We start from the raw sequence: 12,221 nt of genomic DNA, 5'->3' as shown, positions 1-12,221 counted from the left end.
AATTTGGCGAGCAACCCTATCCCACGCGGGGGCTGATTGGCTCGATCGCGGTGAGACCGAAAGGTCCACCCGTGACTGGTTCCCGGCGTTAGTCCGAGAGGGTCACGACTGGATTGTCCGTCCGGTGGGCGACGTGCCGCGATTCGAGTTACGTGGCCGTCGCACGCCGGCGGGCGCGAAGACCGCAACAATATATATATATATATATATATATATATATATATATATATATATATATATATATATATATATATATATATATATATATATATATATATATATATATATATATATATTGTTGCGGTTCCTGGAACTGCATGCATACAACAGATAGGTGTCCCAAGACAGTTATTACATTATTATTATACGTGTAGATAGTCCCCTTCCTTTCGTTTGGCGGGACAACAAGGGAGTGTGTTGCGATGATCTCATAGCTGGGGTTGCTTAAATCATTTTTTCCTTCATTTCATCTCCACTCGTCTTCTTTTCTGATTATTCCTGAGGTAAATCAGCCACGTTGACCTTCACTCTAAGGGTTCACACTTCACCTTCGCTGTAAGGTGGGGCCTCGTGGAGGCCAGCAGGTGCGGCACCATGGTGGGGAAACTACAGCGCCGAGTGATGTGGTGTGCTAGTTGGTGCTGGACTATTGACTCGAGCTTCCGATGGTCTGGGGAGAATTTCTGATTGAATTAGAAAAGCATGCAAGTAAATACCTCTTAAGAGGCTGCACGAATGGTGTTTTTCATGGCACAGGAAACATGGCCAGCATGATGCCCACGCTGCACGAACGTGTACATAGGCCAATAAAGACGACGACCACGCCATGTTGGGCAGGATGCGAGTCTGCGGCTAGAAGCGGCTTGTTCCTTTTTAACCTCAATATCCGATACATATTGGTGTTCGCCCCGCGCACACGCTAGCGGAGTCGTGTGAACACGAGTGCTGGCCACATGCGTAATGGCGGAGCCACGTGCACTGTATGGAATGTGCTCGAAAGCAGACACGTGCACCGCTCATGAGACGTGCACGGATTTGTCCATGATAGTGTACCTTCGGTCCTCGCTGGCAGCGGTGGATTATCCACGGATGGTGAACGTCTTCTCGTCTCTGTGGCCAGCGAGGCTGCGATCGAGCCAGGGAATGTATCAGGCACTGTTAGAAAAAGAGACAAAGAGCAGATGCTTATCTCGCATTGACTTACTTAACAATTAAACACAGACAAGGGTACCCAGCAAATCATTTGGGGGGGGGGGGGAAGAAATCATCTTGCTCACCAAATAGAAGTCGTACTTCAAATAAAAACGTCCTGAAATACTGTATGTGAGCATGCCTTGTCCCTTTCCAGCGCCCAGGAACCAGGGACGCCAAGAATCAGGTTCGCTAAGAGCAGGTCTCGAGTAGAAGGAGCATTAACGGTCCGATCGTCACCCACCACCAGGAGCCACAACCGATGGACAGCTGTGAGGCACTGTGAGGTGCTGTGAGGAATTGTGAGGAACTGAGATACTGTGAGGCACTGTGAGGCGCTGAGGCTGTCACCAACTCACTGGCACCGACTGACTGGAAAATCCATCTGACTGACTGGACTCCAACTGACTGGTAAAGCCGTCTGACTGGCTGGACTCCGACTGACTGGTATCGTCATCTGACTGACACCAACTCACTGACTGGTAAAGCCGTCTGACTGATACCAACTCACAAACACCAACTGACTCACAAACTGACTCGTTGTCGACTGACCCGCGAAGAACGGACCTCTCATCCTCTTTTTATAGGCGGTCCGTCTGGGCGGGCACAAACTCCAGCCAAATCTGCCCTGCCACATTTGTGAATCGTTGCCGTGACAACCTGCCTGTCTCACGATCACTCCTGGCCAACAATGCCATGCCTGTGGTGCTGGACGAATGGCAAAAAGCAGCCATTTGTCAGAATTATCAAGCGAAAACGTGAAGAGCTCGTAAAACATCAACAACAATGATCACCTCAATGTTCAGCCCGATATGAAAAAGAGCCAGTTAGCATCCATAAAGCTGCTGAACGGGGTCTCAAACGTCGATTGAAAAAGGCGGGTGTCGAGCCTCCGTTGGGCTAACGCTATCTCACGTGTATGAATGTGTCTGTCGTAAAGAGAAAAAGGAGCTTTCCGTAAGAGAGGGAATCTATTCTTTACTCTTCTCAACGCATCACATTTAGAATCCCACCAGACATGGGGTTAGGTTTATCCTGGACATGCATTTAGGGAAATAACTGTCTTAGGACCTGGATGTTTGGTTGCATTCATCGGATTGGATTCTGAAATCCATAACCATATATACGAGGTCCGTCGAAAAAGTAACGGGACTGACTTCACAGAAATTTTATTCCAAAAAATATATTGAAATCACAGCTTGTCCCCTTCAAAATAGTTTCCCTCCAGTATCACACACTTGTCCATCCTCTTATTCCGCAATTCGATGCACCTCCGGAAGGCTTCTTCTGGAATCCTCCGGAGCTCCATCATCACGGCCATTTTGATAGCCTCCACATCAGGAAATCGGGTCCCCTTGATCACCCTCTTGAGCTTGGAGAAAAGTAAAAAACTCACAAAGGGCCAAGTCGAGCAAATACGGGGGTTACTCCAGACTTGGCACGTTCCTCTCCACCAGAAACTGTCGGATGCTCAGAGCACTGAGCAGGGGCGTTGTCATGGTGGAGCACCCACGCGTTGTTCTCTCATAGATCCCTCCTCTTGTCCCGCACTGATCTCATGAGGCGCCGGAGGATCTCCTTGTACACGTATTGATTCATTGTTTGACCGTGGTAGAAACTCGAAGTGGACGATGCCCTTGATGTCAAAAAACTTGGTGAGCATCACCTTGACCTTCGCATTTCTTGCTTTCTTTGGTCTTGGTGATGCCAGACTTTTCCACTGATGACTCTGCCGTTTGGTCTCGGGATCGTATTCGAATATCAATGATTCATCGCCAGTAATGACTCTCCCTAGCAGGTCTGCATCGTCATTGAGACGCTCGATAATGTCTTGACAGACAGTGACTCTTTTCTGTTTCTGGTCCTCAGCCAATAGCTTTGGGACCATCTTTGCGCACACCTTGTGCATTTCGAGATTTTTGGTGATGATGCTCCAGACAGTGTCCTTGTTGATGGAAAGTTCCTCAGCGATCATCCTCACCGTGAGTCGACGATCTGCGCACACCATCTGCTTCACACGCTCGATGCTGTCCGCAATTCTGCTCGTTGAATGTCTTCCAGACCGTGGATCATCTTCAACCTCCTCCTGTCCCTCTTTGAACTTCTTGTGCCATTCAAATGCACGTGTACATGACATCGTTTCTTCCCCGTGGACTTTCTGCAGCATTGCGAAGGATTCGGAAGGTGTTTTGCCAAGCTTGGCAAGAAAGTTAAGATTGGCTCTCTGCTCACGACTGTGATGCAACCTGTTCATTCAAGTTGTGTAAGTGGAGCACACAGTAGGCTCAGTCCCATTACTTTATCGCCGGACCTTGTGTGTATATGTATATGTATATATGCATATATGTATATATACATATATATATATATATATATATATATATATATATACATATATATATATATATATATACATATATATATATATATATACATATATATATATATATATATATATATATATATATATACATATACATATACATATACATATATATACATATATATACATATATATATATATATATATATATATGTATATATATATATATATATATATATATATATATATATATATATATATATATATATATATATATATATATATATATATATATATATATATATATATGTATATGCCTTTGCCTGTTCATGACAATCTTTGTACGATGCGTTGACACTTGCTGGTGGAATTACTCTCGTTGTGTTAAGTGAATGCTTCGTGTTAACTGATGCCAGTACACTCCATGAAGACCCCCCCCCCCTTTCCCCTATTTCATACCTCAATCCCAGGGTGCTATTTATCCCATTGTTTTTTTCAGGTACGATGAACTATATTTGAAAAAGTAAAGGTGGTACAGTGAGCCATCAACAAGACCAGGTAGAAGTCGGGAAATCCCTGGAATGATGTCAGTAGGGAGAATATACTGGTTCTGGCTCACTTTTCCCCATGTAAATGAATGGGGGATTTTCAGCGATTCCCTTTTTTTTCCCCTAAAAATAAACCCCCTTTTTATCCGTTTTTCCCTGCTGTGCAGGGGTTTGGCTTTTTGTGAGGCAATGTTTTATGGTCGGATGCCCTTCCTGGACGCCTCTTACAACACAGGGATATGGTACACCTATTCTAACCGGGGCATACACCGGGACCAGTATACTGGTACTCATTTCGCCAACCTCGGAAGGATGACAGGCTGAGTCAACCCCCTGGTGTTAATTCAGCAGCTGAGCGGGATTTGAACTCGGGACACTGGGATCCCAAGCCACCACCCTAACCACTAGGCCAACACCAGGCTTTGTATATATATAACCAGGCTATCCCAAGGTATATTTATTTGTATACCCTTTTAACCTGGAGGTTGATCAGCTCACTCATTGAACCTATCAAGATTTGTTCATTCTCAATTCCTTCAATAGTTTAATTTTCTTTGCACAATAATCCCCATCTAAAATATTGACAAACAAAACATTTGAATCTTTATATTTTTTAAGATACCCCTTTTGTGCCATTACGAAATGATAAACTTCTCTTCATGCTCTTGTTTGACCACCTCCTGAACCACATATCATTTTGAGATTATAGTAAATTGTTTTTTCATTGTTCAATTGATAACCATCAAAGTTTTCAGTCCATTCAAGGATATTCATTTTTTTCTTTACATCCTCTAACTTACTACTTTTTAAATTGATTTGCTTATTTGTTTTATTTACCTTTGTTTTAGTTATTTTTCCAATAAGACTTAGTTGATATTTTTCACATTCATTATGTTTTCCATTTATATACCAAGACAGATTTTCTCCACTCTTTAGATTGATTAATACTTGGTTTAACCATTTATATATTGCGAAAAAACGCGGCGGTAGCCCTTAAAAAACCCTAACCCATCTTCCCATCGTTAAAACACAATCTATTCTATTCACTCTATCATACAATATCCATATGGAACACAATCTATTCCATTATCTAAAATAAATCTCTTATCATCAAAGGCTGCTAATGTCTTTTTATTTACTTCTTCACTATATATGTTATGATTATAACTTCTTATTGTATTCATTTTACTATATTCTTCTTTCTTATTCATCAAACAATTATAATAATTTCTAAAAGTTATTGATTTCTTTATTACATATTTCTTTATTCCCTTTAACCTCTTATCAATCTGATCACCATACTTATAAGCATATGCCTTTGCTCTCAATCCAATAAACTCACTCATTACTTTTCCACCCAACTCATCCTTAAACTTACCAATAACCTTTTCATTCTTTTTGGAAAATAACTCACTCTTCTTGCTGAAATTACTTGTATCATATACTCCAATATTTTTCTTCATATCTTCATAAACATCATCAGTTTTTATATCTAGGATAAAACTCTCAGTGTCCATATACAACAATGAAACATTTTCGCCATACTCTTTCTTTAAGTCATTATACAAATAATCATACATCAATATCTTTGAAAAATCAAGAACTGCTGTTCCAATATAAATTGGTTTATCCATTACAATACTTTCCTTTTTCATATGAATTGCAGAAAAGTTCTCTGAAAAAACCTCTTCTCTCTCAAAACTTGGTTTATTTATCAATCTCGAAGCTTCTTTCCAAGATGTTGCGAATCTAATGTTTTGCCTGTTTCTAACATTTTCCATAGTCTTTCCAAATACAGCATTATTCATTAATTTATAAAAGTCCCCTTCAAATTTTACTTTTGTATTTGCTCTCATATCTGTATTGAATTGAATATACTTTTTCACCCAAGGACTTTGTTTAAATTTTAAAACTCTATGAATTTTAGCTACTCTCAATCCTTCTCTCAAAAACTGTTTTAAGCTTCTCTGATGCAAAACATATCTCTTTATCACAGAATGTTGTTAATAACTTTTCTGTTGATTTACCTTTAATATTAAAACTTTTATGATAATCACTTAACCATTCTTTCTTTGGGGTTTCTTTCTCACATGCAAAAGGAAGATCTTTATGCTTATTATGAAGATCACTCAGGTACCTCAAATCAACTTCAAAATAATAACCTTTTTTTTTTTTTTTTTTTTTTTTTTTTTTTTTTTTTTTTTTTTTTTTTTTTTTTTTGTATACCTTGGTCGAGGCTCGTATGAGAGCGAACACACAACTCACAGCAAGGAGGCATGAGACAAGAGGGGCGGGAGTGGAAGGGACAAAACATTGGGGAACAGACACAGGTGAACTGTGGAAGGGAGAGGGATGGGGATGGGACGGGGAACATGGCGAGGGGAAGATGGACATTAAAGGGACTTTCAGGAAGGAAAGCAGGAGAATTGAAGGAAGTGGGCTTGGGTGGATTATCGGGGGTAGAAAAGATCGAGGATTTGGATGGGGGAAGATAAGAGGTGGTGGTGAACAGCTGTTTTGAAAGCCTGGAGGGAAGAATGGGAAAGAATAGAGTGAGGAAGTTTATTCCAAAGGCGGGAAAAAAGAGGAATGAAAGAGTGAAGATGAGCAGTGATTCGTGATTTTGGTAGTTTTACCAGAAAGGGGTTGTTGGCGGACCTTGAGCGCCCTGTGGAAATGTGGTTGGGACAAATCACAGAGAGAGCAGGGGGCAAGGCTGGAGAGGAGTCGGTAGAAGACAGAAAGACCACCGACCAACCTGCGGTGATTGGGTGAGAGGCCCAAAGACTCAGCTTCATTGCGGGAGATGCCAATGATCTTAAAAGCCCTGGTTTCGACAGCGTGAAGTCGAGAAAGGTGGGAGGCAGGAGCACCAGCCCAGAGGGGAGAGCAGTACTCCATCAGGCTACGGACAAAAGCTTTGTAAGTGGTCAGGAGCTCAAGAGGGCCGAGGAAGGACTTTGCACGACGGAGGATTCCCAGTCGGCGACTGGCTTTTGAGGCAAGGTTGGAAATGTGACTTTCCCAGGAAAGGTCATGGCAGATAGTGAGACCCAGAAGCTTGAAAGAAAAGACTTCTTCCAGAGGATTGTTGAGAAAGTGGATGGGGGGTTTTGTAAACGGTCCTTTCGAAGAGACATAGTGAGAGTGTGAGATTTGTCTGGATTGAAAGACATGTTCCACGTGTTGGACCAGTTTGTGATTTTATCCAGATCTGCAGTGAGCGAAGAAGCTGCTGCTTGCCGGTCTGAGGGATGACAGATGGTACGGCAGAGGGTGGAGTCATCGGCAAAGAGAAATAGAGGATTTTCCAGAGAGTCCGAGAGATCATTGATGAAAACCAGAAAAAGAACAGGGCCCAGAACGCTACCTTGAGGAACTCCAGCCTGCACAGGAAGAGGGGATGAAAGAACTCCATTTAGGGCCACACGTTGACTGCGACAGGAGAGGAAGTCTGCGAGCCATGAGTGGAGATGGCCTTGAATACCATGGGAAGAGAGTTTGGTGAGTAGGGCAGGGTGCCAGACTGTGTCAAAAGCACGTGATATGTCCAGGGATACGGCTCGGATTTCCTGTCTGGCATTGAGGACCTCCATCCAATGATGGGAGAGCAGTAGCAGCATATCTAGGGTAGAGTGACCTGGTCTGAAACCAAATTGATAATTCTTCTTCGTCATTCAATTCCTCTTGAGAAGAAATAACAATATTCATCAAAGCCTTTTCATAATCCTTTTCTTCCACCCACTCTAATTTACCATAAGGCAGAGATTGAGACATTGCCCATCCATACAAATTATTAGCATCAAAATACATCAAATAATTACTATCTTTTTCACTATCATAATTTGGAAGATATTTATTATTTGCTTTAGCATATCTTTTTGAACATACTTGTGATATTCCACCTCTCTTGGACTTCTCAATCATCAAAAGCATATCAACATCACTGATTAAATCTATATCTTGTTTTGTCATTTTCAACATTGCACTCCAAGCTAAACCAGGAGCTGTGAAATAGTGGGCAGGATCTAATCCATAACAATTTTTATTATGACAGAGTGATCTAAAAGCTTCAAACACATCAGCTAACAATAAAACATCTGTTTTTAGATATAAATCGTGATATTCTCCAAGGTTCTTTATCTTAAATAATTTCCATATTTCTTGTGCGTGTTTATATTCCTTATCACTTATCTCTTCTTCATAAAGGTTATTATAGAAACTTTCTTTTGATGGAAGTTGTGTTTCTTTAAATCTCATAAATGAATCCATATAATCATAAGGATAAATTCCCTTACTTGTAAGAATTTTCTCTTTACTTTGAATTTCATTCCTTGTTTGAATTTCCTCTCTCGTAAGAATTCCTTCTTTAATCAGAATTTCCTCTTTAGTTAGAATTTCATTCATTGTTCGAATTTTCTTTATAATTAGAATTTCATCTTCAGTTAGAATTTCTTCATTAATTAGAGTTTCCTCTTTACTTTGAATTCTCTCTTTAATCTGAATTTCCTCTTTAGTGAGAATTTCCTCTTTTGGAAAGAATGAATTAAGATTTGGAAAAGAGTCCGTGGAGCTTAGATTTGATGCGAGGTAGGCTAGTGGTGTTCCCATAAACTTGTAAGAATCAAGAAACCGAATACGAGTTATAGGTTTTGTGAATATCATTTTTGTAAATGAAATATACTTTTGACTTGTGTTTGTTATGGCAGAAATATTCCCTGGTGTTTTTGAAAGTTCATTTATAAATAGATGTGTATCATAGTTGGCGCTGTTGTGAAGAAAGACTGGAATAAAAGAAGGTAATTTATAATTAAGATTACAACAGGAATGAGCGGGACCTCTATATTTACCAGTAAGATGACAATGATCCCTAAATTTAGACTCCTTAATTTCCCCCTCACAAATATGACAGATATTGTTCTTTCTAAATTCTAATTTTTCTTCTTTGGTTAATTTCATCGGTTCATTTGTTTCTTTCATTAATTTAGTGAGTCTTATACAATCCTTTTCTAATCGTTTTACAAACTCTTGTGAAGCTTTTTTTCCACGATAATGTTCAAGTTTGTTATACTTTTCTCCAACAGATGATTTGATATAATAACAGAAACCACAAGGAATATGTTTTTGATATTTATTTGTATATGATTCTTTTGGATTCGGAGAAGCAGTATTAGTCTTTTTAAGGATACACTCAAAATCAGCGTATATCACAAATGGGTGCATGATAGATTTATTATAATCTTCAAAAGAAATCTTTTCACCAGGTTTAGGCATTGTAATTACAGCTGATTTATGATTACTACAATATTTTGAATGTTGTTCTAATCGTTCTTTTGTATGAAATGAATTAAGACATCGCTTACAAGGATATATTTTGTTTGCTGTTCTGAATACCTGAGAAGAGATTAATCTTGATAAATTATTGATGTATGTGTAATGTGAATTCTTTCCAACACTAAAATATAAAAGATCAATGTGTGTTTCTTCATTTTTATAGTTGTTTGAAATTTTTAACATTTGAACTTTGTTTGTATCCGTTAATCCATATACATTAATAGAAAGATTATTCTTTTTCTCAAATTTAGGAATATCTGTTAGTGGCATTGGGAATTTAAAATCTTTAATGTCCAAGGTATTCTCATATTTCATATATTGTTTTACTCTTTCTGAATTACATTTTGATGGATGTAAGTGAGCAAGAACAGACCAGAGAAAACATTTATTATCATTGTTCTTAATATTAACAACTGCCTTCTTTAGTTTTATTTCTTTTGGTAATTCAATATAAGAAGAAGCTTTAAGAGGGTTTGATTTTAGAATGTGTATATCTAAAAAGATGACTTTTTTAATATTGAATCCACTTCCTACCACTGTATTATCAACATCCTCCTCTTGTCTTGATAGTTCTTCATAAACCCCACTATTCAAAAAATCTTGAAATGATGTTATAAAATGAAGATCTGTTCTCATATAAGGAGTTTGTTCTTCATCTTGTCTTTTCATATTCATTTTCGCTCCCATATAAAACTTTAAAGTTTTCATTTCTTTTAATGTCTTTTTAATAAATTTTTCAACATCGGGTTTCACTATTTCAATTGATTCAGCTATTGATGATGGACCGGGTTCTCCAAATTGAAAAATCCTTATTTTTATATGCCCTTTAAATGCCCCATCAGTGTTTTCAATATAATAGTCTCTCTTTACTTTAAACTCATTTTTCTTGTGTTTTTGTGATTGAAGATGTTTATAATAACTACTCTTCAAAACATCCTTTGAACAGATATCACAATGTTTTCTTTCCAACTCAAGAGGAGATATTTTATGAAACAGATTAAATGTGTGTTTGTTGGTTCGGAGGTGTTTTCTATAATGTTTATATTCGTGATTACAAACATCGCAGTATGTTGTATTCACCATATTTATATTATAAATCTTTGCTTAAACTAAAATTTTCTTGATGAAAATTTCGTTTGTTTTACAGGTGAATCTGTGCTTAAAACCATTTTATCCTCCAACTTTTTCACTTAATAAATACAATGTTTCAAGACACAAAAGACAAGTTTCAATCAATCTCTTCATTTGTTAAAGATACTGAGAAATATGTCAAGGATGTAAAATTGAACAAAGATAAATATAACAACTATTGGATAAAAACTATTATGGTAAATAATATGAGTTCTTCAATTTCCTTCAGTGGAAGGGCTTTTAGTATACCTGGTAGAACATCAATAAAAGTATCTCTAACAAAAGTTTCTCCTCTCCTTCTAGTAATATATTCAAAACTAGAAAAAGCAATGAAACAAGAAAAAGTATCAAAAAACAAAAACCTTATGGATGAAGCTTTAGAAAGAAAAGATAAGACCATCTGTAATATGCAAGGAGAAATTTGTATTTTTTTCAACAACCCTAAAGATGTAAATCCTGATGAAATAAAGGATGTTAAAATATCAGGTGAAATGACATTTCGTTCAATAGTAATTAACGATCATTTTAAAATTACCTTTAATATAAAAAATGTTGTCGTTGAATCTGATAATGAAATAAAGTATATCGATATCGATGGTAATATACAACTGAAAGTATAGATGAATTTCAGTTTAAGTAAAGTTTTACTTTATAAATATGCTAGACTTTCCTGATTCTCCATATGACAAATTTGAGAATTGTCCTGCGTGTGAAAGACGGGGATTAAACACAGAGTCAAAAGCCTATAAACAATGTATATTCTGTGATTATCTTCTAATTAATGATAATAAAAAATATAAAAAGGAAAATAATTCTTTTAGATTTACACCAAAAATGAATTACTTTCCAAGATTGATTAGAGAAATGAATGTAAAGTATGAGGGTGATAACACACCTTTCCTTACAAGGGAAGAAACTGAACGTATAAGAGAAATGTTCAAAGGATTGTTGTTGTATATTATTCATGGATGTAATTTTCAGGGAAATATCAACACAAGATATTGTATAAATAAAATAATGGATTATCTTGAAATTAAACCTGAACTTAGGATAAAATATAGAGTTTCTAAAAAAGCTAATAATAAATTAAATAACCTGTTTTTCAAATATATAAATGAATGATTTTTTACCTATTTAGGAAAATAAGATAAAATTTAACAACCATAAAAATCTCCCAAATTCATTAAGATGTCTCATAGTTGGTTCAAGTGGATGTGGAAAAACCTGCTTACTTTTAAAAATGCTCCTCACTCCCAACTTTTTAGATTATGATAATGAAATAATTTTCACAAAGTCGAGTTTTCAACCAGAGTATCAACTACTCTCACAAGGTTTTGATGCTGGTCTTCAAAAAGAAGATATAATCGGTTTATTTAAACGCCAAAAAAACCTAAATGATTATAACATTGAAGATATAATTCAACTATTTTGTGATACACAGAGATGTAAAAAGAAATCAAATCCTATAACTTGTATTCTTAGTGATAATACGGATGATATACCGTCTCCCCAACATTTGGATAAATCAAAAAAGAACCTCGTTATCTTTGATGATTGTGTTAATGAGAGAAACCAAACGGTAATGGACAGCTACTACACAAGAGGGAGACATTCTTCTTGTAATTGTATTTATCTTAGTCAATCGTACTTTCAACTTCCTCATCGTTCCATCAGAAACAATGCTAATACTTTTA

This window comes from Eptatretus burgeri, chromosome 4 (genome assembly GCF_056783735.1).
Source record: "Eptatretus burgeri isolate ZD-2024b chromosome 4, Ebu_testis_v1, whole genome shotgun sequence".
Taxonomy (NCBI): domain Eukaryota; kingdom Metazoa; phylum Chordata; class Myxini; order Myxiniformes; family Myxinidae; genus Eptatretus; species Eptatretus burgeri.
Note: the sequence above shows the minus strand (reverse complement) of the source record.